Genomic DNA, 20,727 nt, shown 5'->3' on the forward strand with positions numbered 1-20,727 from the left:
GTTCTGTAGATATCAGTTAGGTCCATTTGATCCATAGTTAGATTAGTTCGTTTGTTTCTTTGTTGATTTTCCATCTACTTAATTGTTCATTGATGAAAGTGGGGTGCTGAGGTCCCCCATTACTGTTTATTGGACTCTATGTCTCCCTATAGATCTGTTAATATTTGTTTTAAATAGTCAGGTGCTCTGACATTGGGTGCATATACATACATTCATTCTCTTTTCATCATCCAGTTGAATTGTTCCCTTATTCATTGCATAGTGCCCTTCTTTGTCTCTTTTGGCAGTTTTTAGGTTAAAGCCAATTTTGTCTGATATTGGGATGCTAAGGAAGCTCATTTTTTAGTTTCCATTAGCATGGGATACCTTGTTCAATCATTTCACTTTCAGTCTACATGTATGTTTGTTGGTGAGGGGTGTTTCTTGTAGGCAGCAAATAGATGTTTCTTGTTGTTAATCCATTCATCCAGTATGGGTATTCTAATTGGAGAATTTAGACAATTTATATTCAGGTTTACTATTGATAAGTAACGATTTGGTCCTGCCATTATTCAGTAAATATTCCTGTGGTTTATCTTGTATTTCCTTTGTACTATTCCCAGGATAATTTTGCCTTCACATTCCTTCATAATAATGACAATCTTTCTGTGGTTTTGTGTATAGTACTTTGTAAAGCACCATTTGTCAGGTTGGATTAGTTGTGACAAATTCTTTCATTCTATGTTTCATATGGAATTTCTTTATTTCACCTTCATTCTCAAATGAGAGCTTTGGAGGATACAGCAATTCTGTGTTGACAGGCTTTTTCTAAGACTTGGACTATGTCTCTCCATTCTCTCCTAGCCTGTAGGATTTTTTATAAGAAGTAAGCTGTGAGTTTCATTGAAGATTCGCTGAATGTAATCTGCTGTTTCGCTCATGCACATTTTAGAATTTTTTCTTTATGCTTTACAGTTAAAAGGTTGACTACAGTGTGTCATGCTGAAGATCTTTTCTGGTCATGACCCTCACCAGGGAAGCAGGGAGCCCCGAGCATGTGGAGTCGCCCACAGTGACTGCTTGGTGACCCAACCAGACCCTGTGCCCTCTCAAGCAGCTGTAGTGTTTTTACAGTCCGTTACAGCACACAAGGCTCCCACAGTCCAGAGCTTCCAGCCCCCTTTCAATTCTCCCAGCCAGACTCTGGAGTCTTCTCTCAGCTAGTTGTTGGGCACATGGACACAAGCTGGTGCAGCTGTTATGTATGTCCAAAATAGTGTCCGCCTCTCTCAGCTAGTTATAGGAGCTGGTGCCAGGTGGTCAGGGAGAGAGAAAGGTGCCCCCTCTTTTTTCATCTAGGTTGGCAGGTACACTGTCCCCCACTGGGCTCCAAGCCAGACTCATGCCAGGCATCTGCTGCAGTTTCATCACCAGTGGCTTGGGCTGCTGAAGTCTGGTTTTCCCTCACTCTTCAAAGCTGGTGCTGAGACTTTCAACTTTTGGGGTCCTGAGTTATGCACATTCACACACTCCATGCAGTGTTGGGGTCTTAAGCCTGAGGCTGGCCCCTGACCAGCAGGGAACAGTACAAGCACTCCCCAACAAGGTGAATGGGAAAGGTAAGGTCAACGGGTCAAGAACACAGTGAGTTGGCTGGCGCCGCGGCTCACTAGGCTAATCCTCCGCCTTGCGGTGCCCGCACACCGGGTTCTAGTCCCGGTCAGGGCGCCGGATTCTGTCCCGGTTGCCCCTCTTCCAGGCCAGCTCTCTGCTGTGGCCCGGGAGTACAGTGGAGGATGGCCCAAGTGCTTGGGCCCTGCACCCCATGGGAGACCAGGATAAGTACCTGGCTCCTGCCATCAGATCAGCGCAGTGCGCCGGCCTCAGCGCGTCGGCTGCAGCGGCAATTGGAGGGTGAAGCAATGGCAAAAGGAAGACCTTTCTCTCTGTCTCTCTCTCTCACTGTCCACTCTGCCTGTCAAAAAAAAAAAAAAAAAAAAAAAAAAAAAAAAAAAAAAACAGCAAGCTCCCACGAGTTCTGTCAAAGCAGGAACTACTTTATTGAGGAAGTGTACAGGCTTATAAAGCTTACAAAAGACATGCACAGTAGGGGAGCCAATCAGTGAAAAGGTCATGCAGGCGTGGGTGGACCACGCACAGGGGCATCTTTAGCAAGGTATAGGGATCATGCACTGTCCACGCATCCAGAACTAAAGTGGACCTATCCCTGCAGGTGGTCCAATCTCACGTGGCTTAAACACAACAGCAGCAAACATGCCCCCGAACATCTGCCAGGCGCCATGTTGTCAGGGACTATTTTAGACAATGCCCAATAATGCAGATCCACAGTGTCCCTTATAATTTGTGTGGAATCTCTTCTACAGTTTTCTCCATAAAATTTTCCAGAGATTGTACTCTCTTCACGTTTTTTAAACTATCTTCCCCTAGAATAGAGCAGTAAGCTCCCTCCACATTCCACCTCTCTATACGTTTAGACTGTGTATTTCCTTACAGGTTAAGTGAGTTTCTTATAAGCAAAATGTATTCAAATTTTACCAGTTGTCCGTGCAGTTACTCTATGTCGTTTAATAAAAAAAATATCTCATTTATGCTTAAGACATTTTTTTTATTTGACAAGTAGAGTTATAGACAGTGAGAGGGAGAGAGAGAGAGAGACAGAGACAGAGAGAAAAGTCTTCCTTCCATTGGTTCACTCCCCAATTGGCTGCAACGGCTGGTGCTGTGCCAATCCAAGCCAGGTGAGCCAGGTGCTTCCTCCTGGTCTCCCATGTGGGTGCAGGGACTCAAGCACTAGGGCCATCCTCTACTGCCCTCCCTTGCCACAGCAGAGAGCTAAGTGGAAGAGGAGCAACCGGGACAGAATCCAGCACCGATATGGGATGCCGACGCTGCAGGTGGACGATTAAACAAGTGAGCAACAGCGCCTGCCCAAGAAATTTTTATTTATTTTTTTTTTAACTTTTATTTAATGAATATAAATTTCCAAAGTACAGCTTATAGATTACAATGGCTTTTCCCCCCATAACTTCCCTCCCATCTCCCACTCCCTCTCCCATTCCATTCACATCAAGATGCATTTTCAATTCTCTTTATATACAGAAGATCAGTTTAGCTATTAAGTAAAGATTTCAACAGTTTGCACTCACACAGAAACGCAAAGTGTAAAGTACTGTTTGAGTACTAGTTATACCATTAAATCACAATGTACAACACATTAAGGACAGAGATCCTACACGAGGAGTAAGTGCACAGTGACTCCTGTTGCTGACTTAACAAATTGACACTCTTGTTTATGGTGTCAGTAATCACCCTAGGCTCTTGTCATGAGCTGCCAAGGCTATGGAAGCCTTTTGAGTTCGCCAACTTCAATCTTATTTCGACAAGGTCATAGTCAAAGTGGAAGTTCTCTCCTCCCTTCAGAGAAAGGTACCTCCTTCTTTGATGGCCCGTTCTTTCTACTGGGATCTCACTCACAAAGATCTTTCATTTAGGTTTTTTTTTTTTTTTTTTTTTTTGCCAGAGTGTCTTGGCTTTCCATGCCTAAAACACTCTCATAGGCTCTTCAGCCAGATCGGAACCAGACATTTTTTAATATGTAAATCTCAGTGTAGGTACTGTGGCACAGCAGGTTAATGCCCTGGACTGAAGCCCCGGCAACCCATGTCGGTGCTGGTTCCAGACCCAACTACTCCACTTCTGATCCAGCTCTCTGCTGTGGTCTGTGTAAGCAGTGGAGGATGGTCCAAGTCCTTGGGCCCCTGCACCTGTGTGGGATACCTGGAAGAAGGTCCTGATTCCTGGCTTCAGATCGGCACAGCTCCGGCTGTTGCGGCCATTTGGGGAGTGAACCAATGGAAAGAAGACCTTTCTCTCTGTCTCTGTCTCTCTCTCTTTCTCTCTCTGTCTCTCCTCTGTATAACTCTGATTTTCAAATAAATAAATAGATCTTAAAGAAATAATAAAGAACTCACTACTTCCATTTTGATATTTGGTTTGTACTTTTTCTGTTGTTGCTTTCTTTCTGCCTTTGCTAACAACCTTCTTTTGTGGCTAACTGATTTTCTCCAGTCACATGTTTTGGTCCTTTGTGTATTCAGTTTAGTATGTTTGTTACAGATTTTTGATTTGCTGTTAATGTGATGCTTACAAAAATAACTTCTAATATAATTAGTTATTTTGAAATGAAAGCAACTTAACATTATGATAAAAGCAGGAAAAACACAAAGAAATAGATTACAAATACTAACAAAAATTCTACTTTTACACTTCATTTTCTCCTTATTTTGACTTTTTTTTTTTAAAGATTTACTCATTTACTTGAAAAGCAGAATTACAGTGAGAGAGGGAGAGACAAAAAGAGAGACAAAGAGAGACATAGACAGAGAGAAAATCTTCCATCTGTTTGTTCACTCCCCTTATGGCCACAAAGGCCAGGGCAGGGCCAGCCAAATGCAGGAGCCAGTAACTTCAGCCTCTGCTCTCCTTGGCACATTAGTAAGGGAACTGGATCAGAAGTGGAGTAGACAGGGCTTGAATTGACACCCGTATGGGATGATGGCCTTGTAGCTATCAGCTTTACTTGCTATGCAACAATGCTAGCCCATATTTTGGGTTGTTTATAAGATTTATTTATTTATTTATTTATTTAAAGTCAGAGTTAGAGGTGGGCAGAAAGACAGAGAGACAGACAAAAAGAGACCTCTCATCTATAGTTTCACTCCCCAAATGGCTGCGATGGCTGGGACTGGGACAGAACGAAGCCAGGGGCCTAGAGCTTCACTGGGGTCTCCCGCAGGAGTGCAGGGGCCCAAATACTGGGCTATCTTTTGTTACTTTTCTCAGGCCCTTAGCAGAGGGTTGGATCAGAAATGGAGCAGGTGGGTCAAGAACTAGTGCCTATAGAGAATGCTGTTGTCACTGGTCGTGACTTCACTGCCTACACCACAATGTAGGCCGCTCACATTTTGAGTTTTTGATGTCTTATTTTTAAAAGTTTTTTTTTTTTTTCCCATTTAAGCTTAAGGGCAGAAAGAGACAGAGAGACAGCCAGTCAGAAAGTTCTGTTGGTTCACTACAAATGACCACAACAGACAGGCCTGAGTCAGGTTGAAACCAGGACCCCAAAACTGCATCTTGGTATCTCATGTGAGTAGCAAGAACCCCAGTACATGAAGCATTATTACTGCCTTCCAGGTAATGCATTAGCTGGAAGCTGGAACAGAAGCAGAATAGTGGGGATTCTAATCGGGCGCTCTGGTATGAGCTGCTTCTGTCTCACCAGTTGCCTGTCCCTGGCTATATTGCTCATCTCTTAATACAGTAACAGTTTTTATTTTAACTTTTTAAAATTCTTCATACTAAAATATTTTTGGTTTTACAATGTGTTTACAATTTGAGAACATTTTAAACATGCCTGTATAGCTCTTATTACTAATGAATTTTCTACCTTTCAGATATTTTCTTCTTAGTGTATTTCTCAGTCTTAAGAATTTCCTTCTCAGATTTTATGAAGTAGCTCTGCTGGAGATAAATTCTTTAAGATATTGTTCGTCTGGGATCATCTTTATCTCTCCTTCAACTCTAAAGGATAATTTTGCTGATAGAGTATCCTTTGTTAGTCTTGTTTTTACAGTATTGTGAAAATCTATCCCACTTTCTTTCAGTCTGTAAGATTTCTGTTGAGAAGTTGGAAGTCAAGCAAATTGTGTCACCCTGATGAGCAGGTTTTTTTTTTTTTTTTTTTTTTTTTTTTTGCAGCTTTCAGAATCCTCTATCTTTATCCCTTTAGAGGGAGAGCTTGATTGTAAAATTTCTTATGGTTGATTTCACTGAGTTGAATTTTACCACTGACCTTGTACATTCCTGTCCCTTGATAATTGTACATTTTTCTAGGTTTAGGGTGTTTTCAATTATTGTTTCTTTGAATAAACTTTCTACATCCAAAGATAGGAACCAGAAGCTTCCTCTGGTCCCCCACTTTAAGGCAGGGGCTCAAGGACTTGACCATCTTCTGCTGCTTTCCCAGGTATGTTATTAATGAGCTGGAGTGAAGTGGAGCAGCTGTGACTAGAACTGCTATCTACATGGGATGTCTGCACCAGAAGCTGAGGTTTTACCTGCTACTCCACAGCACCTGTCCCGTCTTGATTTTTTTTTTTTAAGTACTTCAAACTTTCTTTTAAATTTCTTTTATCTTATCAAATTGCTTTTCTGTATTTTCTTGAAGGTCACTGGATTTCTTTAAAAAAACTTTTTTAAATCTCTATCCAAAAGTTTCTAGATACAAGTTGCTATAAAATTGTTTGATGGTGTCTTATATTATTTGCTAAGTGTTGCCATGATTCTCTGAACATTCTTGATGCTTGTTGGCATACGATTCTATCTTCTTCATAATGGATTATACGAATTTATTCCAGGCTTCATTATCTAGGTTTGTTTGTGCCTGCCCTTTCAGGAATTCTAAGGACTCTGTTTATTTTCTCTGATCCTGTTTAAATGTCTACAATTTTAGCAATAGATGGCTCCCTAAGTCTAGGCTTGCAGTGAAACTTCTGTTAGTGTGTTGGTACTATGTTGGCACTATAATGTATCATAACCCAGCTTTATCTAAAATCCACAGATGATGTGTATATATATATATGTAAGTGTGCATATATACATATTTTACAGACAGAGTTACAGAGAGACAGACAGACCGACAGAGGCAGGGATGCAGGTCTTCCATCCACTGGTTCCTACCCAAATGACCACAACTGCCAGAGCTGGGCTGAAACCACAAGCCAGGAACTTCTTCCAGGTCTCTCATATGGGAGCAAGGATCAAGGACTTGGAACCTTCCATTGCTTTCCCAGGTGCATGATAGGCAGCTGGATCCAAAGTGAATTGGCTGGAATATGGACTGTCCCCCATATAGGATGCTGAGGCTTTCCCTGCTACACCACAGCACTGGCCCCTGGTGGTATATTTTTCAAAATGAACTCAGTGAATGTCTACAAAGACATTCTGTCCTCACAAGACCCCACCATAGATTGCAGATCTTGTCACCTCTGGCACTGTCAATGGCCTAGGTCATGCACAAGTTTCCTGACTGACTCTGCTTCACAGTGGAGCCCTGCTTCAAGTGGACATCTACCTATCTTTTCTTCTCTCAAGGAATTATACTCTGAGTTTTGTGCTGCCTAGGAGGAATGTCCCAGGCAATTCCATGGCCACCAGTGCCGCACTAGTGGATTGTACTCAGAATCTATAGTCCATCATGACAAATGCAGTACAAGGTAGGGGGAACGGTCATGTTGGTTTAGGCTTTCTACTATTGAGGTGCACTTATGCCCTCAGACTGTTGCATGGCAATCAGCAATATTACATGGTGGCTGGGAAACAACTTTAGTTGTCTGAGGCTGTGGGTGTCCACCTGTCACTGAGGTTATTGTAGAGGGCAGACCTGGGGACACTGCAAGCAATTATTTAGGGTAAGGGTCCCTTAAGGCTTATCTATTGGCTGGCACCATGACTCACTAGGCTAATCTTTCTCCTGTGGAGCTGGCACCCTGGGTTCTAGCCCCAGTCGGGGCACCAGATTCTGTCCCGGTTTCTCCTCTTCCAGTCCAGCTCTCTGCTGTGGCCCGGGAGTGCAGTGGAGGATGGCCCAGGTCCCTGGGCCCTGTACCCACATGGGAGAACAGGAGGAAGCACGTGGCTCCTGGCCTTGGAACGGCGCAGCACATCGGTCATAATGCACCAGCTGTAGCAGCCACTTTGGGGGTGAACCAAAGGAAAAAGGAAGACCTTTCTCTCTGTCTCTTTCTCTCTCACTGTCTAACTCTGCCTGTCAAAAAATTAAAAAATAAATTAAAACAAACAAACAAATAAATAAAAAGACTTATCTATTGTTGGGTTTATCAGCTTGGTACTGAGTTCAAAGGTACAAGGCTGTGCTATTTTCCTCCTGGGGTGAAGAGCTGCTTAATCTTTTGAGTTTGAGGGGTGGTCACGTCAGTCTCTTCTCATCCTGGATTGGAGGATACACAGGTTCAGTATGGGAGTACTCTTTTTTTTTTTTTTTTTTTTTTTGACAGGCAGAGTGGATAGTGAGAGAGAGAGACAGAGAGAAAGGTCTTCCTTTGCCATTGCTTCACCCTCCAATGGCCGCTGCAGCCGGCGCACTGCGGCCGGCGCAACACGCTGATCCGATGGCAGGAGCCAGGTACTTATCCTGGTCTCCCATGGGGTGCAGGGCCCAAGGACTTGGGCCATCCTCCACTGTACTCCCTGGCCACAGCAGAGAGCTGGCCTGGAAGAGGGGCAACCGGGACAGAATCCGGCGCCCTGACAGGGACTAGAACCTGGTGTGCGGGCGCCGCAAGGCGGAGGATTAGCCTAGTGAGCCACGGCGGAGTACTCTTCTGGAAGCAAAGGTTATGATTACCTTGGTACTGAGTTTCAAGTGTGAGACCTGTACTTAATTCCTTCTCATTCTACCAAGTAGTAGGTCTCTCTCTCTCCATGTTGTGCTGCTTGAGGAAGTGGTGATTTGGGCTACTCTTTTTTTTTTTTTTTGCATTCATCAATGCATCTTTTCTCATTCTTTTACTAAAATCTGACACTGTGGTTTCTCATCTGGCCTTCTTAGCTCTTGTGAAGGTTGACCAGTCTATAAGCAGCTGTCCAAAATTTTATTTATGTGAGGAGACAATTGCTCAGTAGCCATCTTGCTCCAACTCCCTCATGTCTCCTTGTATTATATCGTAATCTAAAGCACACCTCTATATACAACTGTTATAGGAACTATGAAATAATTTTTATATTAAAATGACAATATTTTCCAAACCCATTTCTTCCTAAGGGAGCCAATGAGCATTTATCACTAATTTCAGATCACTTTTTCTAATCTTTGTCTCTGAAATGCATTCATTTTATCCTATAAAACCAAAAATCATACCAAGTGTGTGTGTGTTATTTCCTTGAGTTTGGGTTATAAGCAGTAAATTGATCTCAATTGAATGAATCATCATGTGATCTTTTGCTGAGGAAATATAGTCCTGTTTTACTATTTTCCTAGACCCTCTAAAGAAACTAAGGGTTTTTATCTCTTTTACCTTCTGTAGACTTCATGTTTCTCATATTTTATAGAAAGAAATAAATGTTAACAAGAAATTATAAATCATCCAAAGCCGCATTAAATTGTATTATTTATCTTTTTTCCCACTTGTATTTCCCATTTTTTGTTCTTTTCTATGTTTTGGTTCTTCATATTCCTCCCATATAGTACATTTAATGTTTCTGTCATCTAACATCTAAGAGATAATTTTTATAGTTAATACATAGAAGAAAAATGCACATGTTTGATACAATTTTCTCCAACTATGACCCTCTTGCAGTTTTTTCTCAGTTTTTTTTTTTTATTGTAACATATTCTACTTGACTCATGGTCACTTTGTATTCTCATACCTCTATGTCACTTCCACCTGTTCTTCCTAATAACACTTACATAGACAGTCATCATAAAAACTTTTCAATCATGCAAATTTTGGTTTCAATAAACATGAAAGGCAGTGCACCAGTTTTTCTCAGGAATATTTCAAAGAGAGAACTCTGGCAGGGTTGATGAGACTTAGTAAAGTGGGGAAGATGGCTTATTTACTTTTGGAACAGAATCAATGTAACAGTATTTTTAAATCTACTTGTCTATGGAATTATCCTAGAAAAAATGGTCTTACTAGACTGTAATTAAAATAATGTTATATACTATAATACCTGTCATTACTCATTTATTTTATATGCTTTCTGAAGCATGGTCGTTATTTTAAAATTTGTATTTGTCTTCCAATTTCCTTTCTTTCCTGCCATTCCATTGTTCTTCTACCCCTATGAGAGGGAAAAGTAGCACCCTTTGACGAATGTTGAAATAAAAACAAAGTTATGCTGAGGTAAGAAGAAAATTTATATCTAAAACATAACTCTAATATAAAATAAACACTCTTTAAATATATTGCTACTAACATGCCTAAATGCTTCAGAAAAAATGCTTTAGGTGTTTTTCTCATTGAAACAAATATGCTTTTATTACAATAAGTGATGCAAATCAACATCAAACTAAATGATGAATTATGTATACATATACATATATAACAGAAAGAATTATAGATTTGTACTATTTTTATTATGATATTCATGATTGGTATGTAATTAATTTATCATAATGCTTAATCTTATCATAAATTCTTAGTCCTTTAAATGCAGACGTAGGTGGTGTATTTTTAGGAAAAGCTATAAAGACTTTTCTCACTGGTTAGTTGTTATTTTATATCAAGTCATATAAGTTGTGAAAGGAGAGGAAATCTCTGTTGTTATAGCTTTCAAATGGAATTACAAAGGAGTCTCCTTTTAGAGGAATAGATACCATTTATCTGAAAAATACGGCTCACAAAGTTAAAGTACAGGAACTAATGGTGGAGAATTAGATTAGAGATGAACACAGAAGTTCCCATGCTCCCCTGATGTTCCTGGAAGTAGCTCGGTAAGTACACAAGGTATTTGCTTGAGATATACAATACTCCTGGGCATGAAATATCATTCCTTTAATGTGCCAAACATATAAAACAACAACAATCTTTCAGATTAAAACCAAAAGAAACTGTCTGAAAGCATTAAAGGGTTGAGATTCTTTATTAGAGAGTTCTGTGACTTTGCTCTAAGACAGATCTGTAAATTAAATAAACAACTTGTACACTACAAAACAAAGGCTAATGTGCTGAGTACAAATAAGAAAAGATAATTTATTTAGATGCTAATTTGTGTTTGATATTTTAGAGTCTCTCTTTGATAAGTTAGATACAGCTTCATGTTGATTTGTCTGGAGGAGTTTGATTTCCTGATATTAGAAGTTGGCTCAAGTCACTATTAGAAGTTAGTTCTTTGCTTGATATGTAAGTAAACTGAACAAATTGAATATTCTAGGACAAAGAATAAATTCAAAACAGGAAGTACATTTCAATAGAGCAAGAATGGACAAACAAAATTATACTAAACTTGGAAGTGACCTCTGAAGAATGGAAAGTTGCTAATTATTCAATTGTTGGCTTTTAGGGAGATGGAAATTCCTCAGACCAGCTGTTGGAGTTGAATGTTAGTAAACATTTAAAATGTCTGACCCTGCCAATTTTCCTTGGCTCCAAAGCCAGTAGGAGAATGAGGAAATCCACCAGATGTTGAGCCTAAAAATTAGGGCATTTTTGGGTTAATCAAGACAGTGTGTGATAATTTGGGACATTAAAATTATACCAGTGGTAGAAAGCCATATAGTGCTAATACTAGTCCTACAAAATGGGTAGGGATCAAATCCAAGTAGTATTCATTATAAAATGTGACAAAAATAGTAATTATTCAAAGCATGATGTTGTTACCTTATGGGAATAATGAATGCAGATAGAGAACCTCAAACACATGTGCAACCTAGGGATGCATTTTAACTTTTTTAAAACTGTAGAGAAGGACTCTTATGACCTGCCCTACACTATGAAGTACTGCAAGTTGTTCATACTAGTCCATTGTAAGCAAGTCAAAGTGGAAGTTCTCTCCTCCCTTCAGACAAAGGTACCTCCTTCTTTGATGGCCCAATCTTTCTATTGGGATCTCACTCGCAGAGACGTTTCATTTAGATTTAGGTGTTTTTTTTGTTTTGTTTTGTTTTGTTTTGTTTGTTTGTTTGTTTGTTTTTTGCCAGAGTATCTTGGCTTTCCATGCCTAAAATACTCTCATGGGCTCTTCAGCCAGATCCGAGTGCCTTAAGGGCTGATTCTGAGGCCAGAGTGCTGTTTAGGACATCTTCCATTCTATGAGTCTGCTGTGTATCCCACTTCCCATGTTGGATCCTTCTCTCCCTTTTTGATTCTATCAGTTAGTGTTAGCAGACACTAGTCTTGTTTGTGTGATCCCTTTGACTCTTAGACCTATCAGTGTGATCAATTGTGAATTGAAATTGATCACTTGGACTAGTGAGATGGCATTGGTACATGCAATCTTGATGGGATTTTATTGGAATCCCCTGGCACATTTCTAACTCCACCAATTTGGGCAAGTCCGATTGAGCATGTCCCAAATTGTACATCTCTTCCCACTCTTATATTTAACAGGGATCACTTTTCAGTTAAAATTTCAACAGCTAAGAATAAATGTGTGTTGATTACAGAGTTCAACCAATAGTATTAACTAGAACAAAAAAATACTAAAAGGGATAAAATATTAAATTGTACATCAACAGTCAGGACAAGAGCTGATCAAATCACTGTTTCTCATAGTGTCCCTTTCACTTCAACAGGTTTCTTTTTTTGTGGTTGGTTAGTTGTCACCAATCAGGGAGAACATATGATATTTGTCCCTTTGGGACTGGCTTATTTCACTCAGCATGATGTTTTCCAGATTCCTCCATTTTGTTGCAAATGACCGGGTTTCATTGTTTTTGACTATTGTATAGTATTCTATAGAGTACATGTCCCATAATTTCTTTATCCAGTCTACTGTTGATGGGCATTTGGGTTGATTCCAGGTCTTAGCTACTGTGAATTGAGCTGCAATAAACATTAATGTGCAGACAGCTTTTTTGTTTGCCAATTTAATATCCTTCGGGTAAATTCCAAGGAGTGGGATGGCTGTTTTTTATGGTAGGGTTATATTCAGGTTAGTAATTTCTAAATGAACTCTATAGTAGCATCTTGAAAGATACACCTTATTTTTTATTCTGAATAAAAATCATGATAAACTACTTTCCCAAATGAGAAATTTTGAAAATTATAAATTACATTTTAAAAGGTAAGCAATTTGTATCAGTATGTGCATATGTGAAGCATAAGAATAATTCAAAAAATCATGAAAATGGAATTAAAAGATAAATTTATTTTGGTGCCAAAAAGCTTTGAATTCATGTGTAGCTTCTTTATTATATGCATTTTCATGAACTTTGGGTCCTATTTCATGTGCTTCTATATCTATTTCTAGCTATATATGTTATCAATATGATCTATGTGTATCTCATACATGTAGCAACTTGTATCTTTCTCTGTGTGTTATATAGATATGTGTGTACATATTTGCATATACATATAAATGTATATGCTGTGAATACATGTTTCCATATATTATATACCTATATACATACATACATATGGAGAAAGAACAGAGACTAAGAAAGGAATATTTGCAAAATTTAATCATTTCTTTTAGTACAACTCATTGTATGTTTTACAAAAATAAATAAAAGTCAACCCTTTCCTTTAAAAAAAGAACCTGCTATTAGAAGAGATTATAAACAAAATGTTATTAAAATAGTAGAAACATACGGTCATGTTATCATCAGCTTATTTATTAATTTTTGTCTTCCAGGAGTTATTGTTCCTTACAGAAAATATCCATGCTGGAACATTTCTCCAAAGGAAATAAAGGACAGCTCTATTAAGCTTGGACAACAGTAACTCAGATGAAAATCTTTAGTTAGACGTCTTAGACTAGAACCTAAAGAAATGCAACTTTTTGAAACTTTAAGACACTGTGGACATTCTATTACATATTGACTAACATCATAGGGGAAAATATAAAAAAAGATGCTTGATGCATAAATTTTTGTCTTTATATCTGTGGAAGTGAGAATATAATCATAGTTTATAGGACAAACACTGTAAATTATCAAACATTTACAATCTATGTGTATGTTCTTTTTTTTTTTTTTTTTTTTTTTTTTTTACAGGCAGAGTGGACAGTGAGAGAGAGAGAGAGAAAGGTCTTCCTTTTGCCATTGGTTCACCCTCCAATGGCCACCATGGCTGGCGTGCTGTTTCCGGTGCACCGGGCTGATCCGATGGCAGGAGCCAGATACTTATCCTGGTCTCCCATGGGGTGCAGGGCCCAAGCACTTGGGCCATCCTCCACTGCACTCCCTGGCCACAGCAGAGAGCTGGCATGGAAGAGGGGCAACTGGGACAGAATCCGGCGTCCTGACCGTGACTAGAACCCGGTGTGCCAGCGCCGCAAGGTGGAGGATTATCCTAGTGAGCCGCGGCACGGCCGTGTATGTTCATTTGTATAGTGTTTATGCTATGCTCTTGTGTGTGCATATATATTTAAGTTCTTTTTTTAAAGATTTATTTTAGTTATTTGAAAGAGAGTTACAGAGAGAGGTAGAGACAGAGAGAGAGGTCTTCCATCCAATGGTTCACTCCCGAGATGGTCGCTAAGGCCGGAGCTGCACCAATCCGAAGCCAGGAGCCAGGAACTTCTTCTTGGTATACCCTGTAGATGCAGGGGCCCAAGGACTTGGGCCATCTTCTGCTGCTTTCCCAGGCCATAGCAGAGAGTTGGATTGGAAGAGGAGCCACCAGGACTAGAACCGGTGCCCTATGGGATGCCGGCACTTCAGGCCAGGGCTTTAGCCTGCTTTGCCATAGCACCGGCCCCATATTTAAGTTCTTATTCTCTGTTTTACTGATATTATTCGTAGTGCCCAACTGGGACGAGTTAGTAAATTTTTTAAAAGACCTGTTCATTTATTTATTTGACAGAATTACAGAGAGAAAGGGAGAGACAGAGAGAGGCTGAACCATCTTATGGTTCAATCCTCAAATGGTCATAATGGGCAGAGCTGCACCTAGCTGAAGCCGGGAGCCAGAAGCTTCTTCCAGGTCTCCCACGTGGGAAAAAGTGTCCAAGCACATGGACCATTTTCTGCTGCTTTCCTGGGTGCATTAGTAAGGAGCTGCATTGGAAGTGGAGAAGCAGACTAGAATTGCACACATATGGGAAGCTTGAGCTTCAGATGGAGGCTTAAAATCTATAGCACAGCACCGGCCCCGAAGTTAGTAAATTAATATTTTATTTACAGAAATGTCAATGGTATGGCTCTCTAGTTTTCTTACTCTTGAGATGATACAATTATAACCAAATGTTACCCTAAATACACACATAGATACACACACACACACACACACACACACGCATATGCATATGGAGTTTATAGATAAAAATGCCAAGAAATGGTATGTCTAAACCTTAAAGTTTCTATAAGTGGTGTTGCCCTCACTTGTTGAATACAGGAAAGAAAATCTTTGGATAGGATCCTCAGTCCTCGCATTCTTGCTCTAACCCTTTCAAATAAAAAAAAAAAAATCTTTCCAGCAGAAAAATAAATCCAGTATCTTTGTTTTACAATCCAGGAAGCACATCTCCAAAATCACATTCCTGTGTTCCCATTGGTGTAAACACACAGCTGTAGACTTCAGTGAATCTCAGGAATTTTCTCATCAGCTACATGTAGACTGATAAATTCATATCTGAATCTTGCTCTTTGATCCCAGGTACTACAATATAGTAATATTTGGCTCAGAAAGCTCCGGCTAAGCAGGAATGTCAAGGCATTTCTCTAGAGCTCTGTAGTTTCTGCTCATCTGGCCTCTCATGCACAGTTTCAACTCCACAGAAGAACAATTTGTTTTCACCCTATAGTATGCCTCTAAATTTTTAACAAACAATATAAATTTAAGGTCTACTTCCTACTATACCGTGTTAAAATGCAAGTAAGTAAAGGAAAAAAAATAGCTTAATCTTACAAGAACAAAGAGAATGAAAAAGAAACATAGTTGAAAAAAATCAATACATTTTTGAAAGCTAATGCTAGAATTGTAAAATTACTAGAAAACCTACACATTGAAGAAAATGATTCCTATGTAGGCAGCAATAAAACCATGGAGTACCAAATATAGAAGGTGGTAGCACTGGGCATTAAAAAGTCAGAGTGTACTTGTTTTGTTGTTGTTTATTTATTTATTTGAGAGGCAGAGTTCCAGACAGAGAGGGAGAGACAGAGGCAGAAGGAGAGAGAGAGGTCTGCTATCCGTTGGTTCCCTCCCCAGATGGCTGAAATGGCCAGAGCTGGGCTGATCTGAAGCCAGGAGTCAGGAGCTTCTTTTGGGTCTCCCACATGGGTGTAGGTTCCACTGCCTTCCTAGGACATTAGCAGAGAGCTGGATAGGAAGACGAGCAGCCAGAACTGAATGGGAGTCCATAAAGGGATGCCAGTGCTGCAGGTGGAGGCTTAACCAACCTACTATGCCACAGTGCCAGCCACAAGAGTGTTCTTCTACAACCTCTGTAGAACCAAATACAATATCTAGACCTGAGTTCCGTCCAGAGGAGGTAGGCAATGAACCCTCTCTCTCTCAAGAAAGTTAGAGAAATTTTTTTGCAAATATATTGAGGGGGGGAGTCATTCTACTTTGGAAGGAAGAGTAGAAGGCAGAAAATAAGAAAATTAAAAAAAATGAGAATATAAACTAAACGTATAAATCAGTAGTCCAAATATATATGTATATTTGGAACTGCCAAAAATGTTCATTTAAAATTATTGTTGACTTGTTCATTATTCAGCAAACTCATACATTGTTTACTCTGTGGCAGGCACTACTTTACAAGTTTTAAAAATATTAATGCAGTTGGGCTGGTGTGTGGTGTAATGGGTAAAGCTTCCGCCTGTAAGGCCGGATTCCAAATGTGTATTGGTTCAAGTCCTCGCTGCTTCACTTCTGTCTACTACACATAAACAACAACAACAACAAAAAATAGAAATTATCAGAAACTACAATTTCCCCAGAAAAGGGAAAAAATTCAGTTGTTTTCCTCTTTTATTCACTTTATTCTTTTGTAAATAAATTGAATATCCATATAACATAACTACAGAAAAATGTGTTAACTCTCTACATGAGGACCATAACTGGTTACTTTACAATGATTTTATAGAGAGGAAAGGAAAAGCAGTAAATATTTTCTTTGTAAAATGTTCTGGAATATATTTAAACCTAGAAATGGAAGTTATTCAGGCTTTGGAACTGAGAGAGAAAAAAAAATTTCCCTGCAATATTTTCTAAATGGAATTTCATCAAGATAATATGGTTCTAGACACAGGCCTGCAGGGACATTAGTCACTGGCTAGTAATTTGGAAATCTGAGCTCTAAGACAGTGAAAGGCCAAAGGACAATCAAAGTGGTAAATCAACAGCAGGCCATGAGGCACAGTGAATGAAAAATCTGCCAACTAATCCTAGAATTGTTCACATTTTCAAGAGATGACTTAGTAAAGAGGACTTTGAGTGAAGAACATACTTTTCTACATGATCAGGTCAGGGCCCATTGTCATTGCCATTTAAATATTTCAAAACAGATGAATTGGGCTTCCATCTCTAAAGACAAACTTGGGAGGTCTCAAAAATTAAAAACTTAGTAGTCTATGTCCTAGGATTTCCAATCTAAATGTTTTTATTTTAGGAAATCCACAGATACATATTCAAGAATGTTCATTACAGCATTGTAATCATAGGTAAATATGTAAAATAATCTAATATATATATACTATAGAAGACATAAGCATATTTGTGCTAAGTATAATTTTTTTAGGTATATAAAACCACACAGTAATGGAATTCATGATAAGCCATCCAATATTTAAAATGTAAAGGATACATAAATATACGTATATGAATAAATTGTCAAATATATTGAATAGAACATATATAAATTATATATACAGTTTTATCCATTTGAATAAAATGTTTCAAAAGATTCCAAATAGTACTGAACATTATTTTTGGATCTGTAGCTGTCTGTTTGTCAATGAATACAAAGCATAAAAATTTGTATGGAATTTACAAATTCAATATTGAAAATTCTGGCTGAATATGTATAAAAGAGAAAAAATTGGTTTTTAATACTATTAATCATATTTGGTAATATATCACATATTTGATATGTGGAAATTAATACTTAATTTAAAATAAGTATAGGACTTAAATGAATGTTTTGTCATATGTTTGTGATTTTTAATCTTTGTTTATACTCCTGTGTAACTGTTGTCTTCCTACTTTATACTGTTGAATACTGTGGGTAGCAGTGAATTTTAAAAAAAGAAATATAAAGTACATTTAAATGGTCTAAAACCTGAAGTGTCCACTTCAAAATGTTTTTAGAAACAGAAAAAAACTTAAATCACAATCCGGATCTGGAGAAACAAGATTAATAGTTTTGTCCCCTCTTCTTAGATATTTCAATGGCAAAAAGCAAATATAGAAGATATCTTCTAGGCTAATCCTCTGCCTTGCAGCACCGGCACACCGGGTTCTAGTCTCGGTCGGGGCACCATATTCTGTCCCGGTTGCCCCTCTTCCAGGCCAGTTCTCTGCTGTGGCCCGGGAGTGCAGTGGAGGATGGCCCAAGTCCTTGGGCCCTGCACCCCATGGGAGACCAGGAGAAGCACCTGGCTCCTGCCATCGGATCAGCGCGGTGCGCTGGCCGCGGCGGCCATTGGAGGATGAACCAACGGCAAAGGAAGACCTTTCTCTCTGTCTCTCTCACTGTCCACTCTGCCTGTCAAAAAAAAAAAAAAAAAAAAAGAAGATATCTTGAAGCTTACTATATATGGGTGAGTTGACATCTTTTCATTTGATTGTTTTCTATGGTCCCTTGTCTATGCTACTGCTGAACTAGCATTTTGATTTTTGTTTGCAGAATTCTTTAATTAGCGGAGAATTAGCCCTTGGTTATAATGTAAATCAAAATTTTCTGAATAATTAAGCAATTTTTTTATTTGACAGATAGTTATAGACAGTGTGAGAGAGAGACAGAGAGAAAGATCTTCCCTCCATTGGTTCACTCCCCAACTGGCCACCATGGCCAGTGCTGCGCCAATCTGAAGCCAGGAGCCAGGTGCCTCTTCCTGGTCTCCCATGCTGGTGGAGGGGCCCAAGAACTTGGGCCATCCTTCACTGCCCTCCTGGGCCACAGAGGACAGCTGGACTGGAGGAACAGCAACTGGTACTAGAACCCGGTGCCCATATGGGATTTTGGCACCGCAGGCAGAGAATTAATCAAGTAAGCCACAACACCAGCCCCAGAAATATTTTTTAAAAGATGATGGGAGGCCGGCGCCGCGGCTCACTAGGCTAATCCTCCGCCTTGCGGCGCCGGCACACTGGGTTCTAGTCCGGGTCGGGACGCCGGATTCTGTCTCGGTTGCCCCTCTTCCAGGCCAGCTCTCTGCTGTGGCCAGGGAGTGCAGTGGAGGATGGCCCAGGTGCTTGGGCCCTGCACCCCATGGGAGAAGAGGAAAAGCACCTGGCTCCTGGCTCCTGCCATCGGATCAGCGCGGTGCGCCGGCCGCAGCGCGCCGGCTGCAGCGGCCATTGGAGGGTGAACCAACAGCAAAGGAAGACCTTTCTCTCTGTCTCTCTCACTGTCCACTCTGCCAGTCAAAAAAAAAAAAAAAAAAAAAAAAGATGATGGGAGTATGTATTCAAAATTCTCTCTTAAAAGACAGGTTTCCTTCATTTGTTGTTATACTTCCTTAAGTGGGAATAAGGCAATATATTTTTTCAATTTTATTTAATAAATATAAATTTCCTAAGTTCAGCTTTTGGATTATAGTGGATTTCCCCCCAATAACCTCCCTCCTACCTGCAACCATTGCATCTCCCACTCCCTATCCCACCCCATTCACATCAAGATTCATTTTCAATTATCTTTATATACAGAAGATCAATTTAGTATATACTAAGTAAACATTTCAACAGAATGCACTCAGACACAAAAAGTATACACTACTGTTTGAGTAGTAGTTTTACTGTTAATTCACATAGTATAACACATTAAGGACAGAGATCATAGATGGGAATTAGGTGCCCAGTGACTCCTCCTGTTGATTTAACAATTGACATTCTTATTTATGACGTCAGTAATCACCCTAGGCTCTTGTCATGAGCTACCAAGGCTATGGAAGCATCTTGAGTTACAAACTCTGACCTTATTTAGACAAGGTCATAGTCAAAGTGGAAATCTCTCCTCCCTTCAGAGAAAGGTACCTCCTTGTTTGATGGCCTGTTCTTTCCTCTGGGATCTCACTCACTTTCCTGGTTCATTTAGCTCATTTTTTTTTTTTTTTTTTGCTACAGTGTCTTGGCTTTCCATGCCTGCGAAACTCTCATAAGCTTTTTAGCTGGATCTGAATGCCTTGAGGGCTGATTCTGAGGCCAGAGTGCTATTTAGGGCTATTGCCATTCTATGAGTCTGCTGTGTATCCTGCTTCCCATGAGGGATCATTCTCTCCTTTTTAATTCTATCAATTATTATTTACATACCCTGGTCTTATTAATGTAATCCCTTTGACACTTAATCCAAATAAAAGAGCTGTCTACACCTCAAAGGTTATTGCAGCTCAATTCACAATAGCTAAGACCTGGAATCAACCAATTTGCTCATCAACAGTAGAGTGGATGAAGAAATTATGGAATATATACTCTACAGAATATTATACAGCAGAAAAAAGAAAATGAAATCCAGTCATTTGAAACAAAATGGAGGAATCTGGAAAACAACATGCTGAGTGAAATAAACCAGTCCCAAAGGGAAAATTATCATATGTTCTCCCTGATCAGTGACAACTAACTGAGCACCTAAAAGGAAACCTGTTGAAGTGAAATGGACACTATGAGAAACAATGACTTGATCAGTCCTTGTCCTGACTGTTGAGGGACCTCTTACTATTTTATTCCTTTTAGTATTTTTTTTTGTTCTACTTAATACCATTGGTTGAACTCTTTAATTAACACACAATTATTCTTAGGCATTTAAAATTAACTGAAAGGTGATCCCTGTTAAATATAAGAGTGGGAATAAGAGAGGGAGGATATTTACAGTTCT

Source organism: Oryctolagus cuniculus, chromosome 4, assembly GCF_964237555.1.
Source record: "Oryctolagus cuniculus chromosome 4, mOryCun1.1, whole genome shotgun sequence".
In the NCBI taxonomy this organism is placed as follows: Eukaryota; Metazoa; Chordata; class Mammalia; order Lagomorpha; family Leporidae; genus Oryctolagus; species Oryctolagus cuniculus.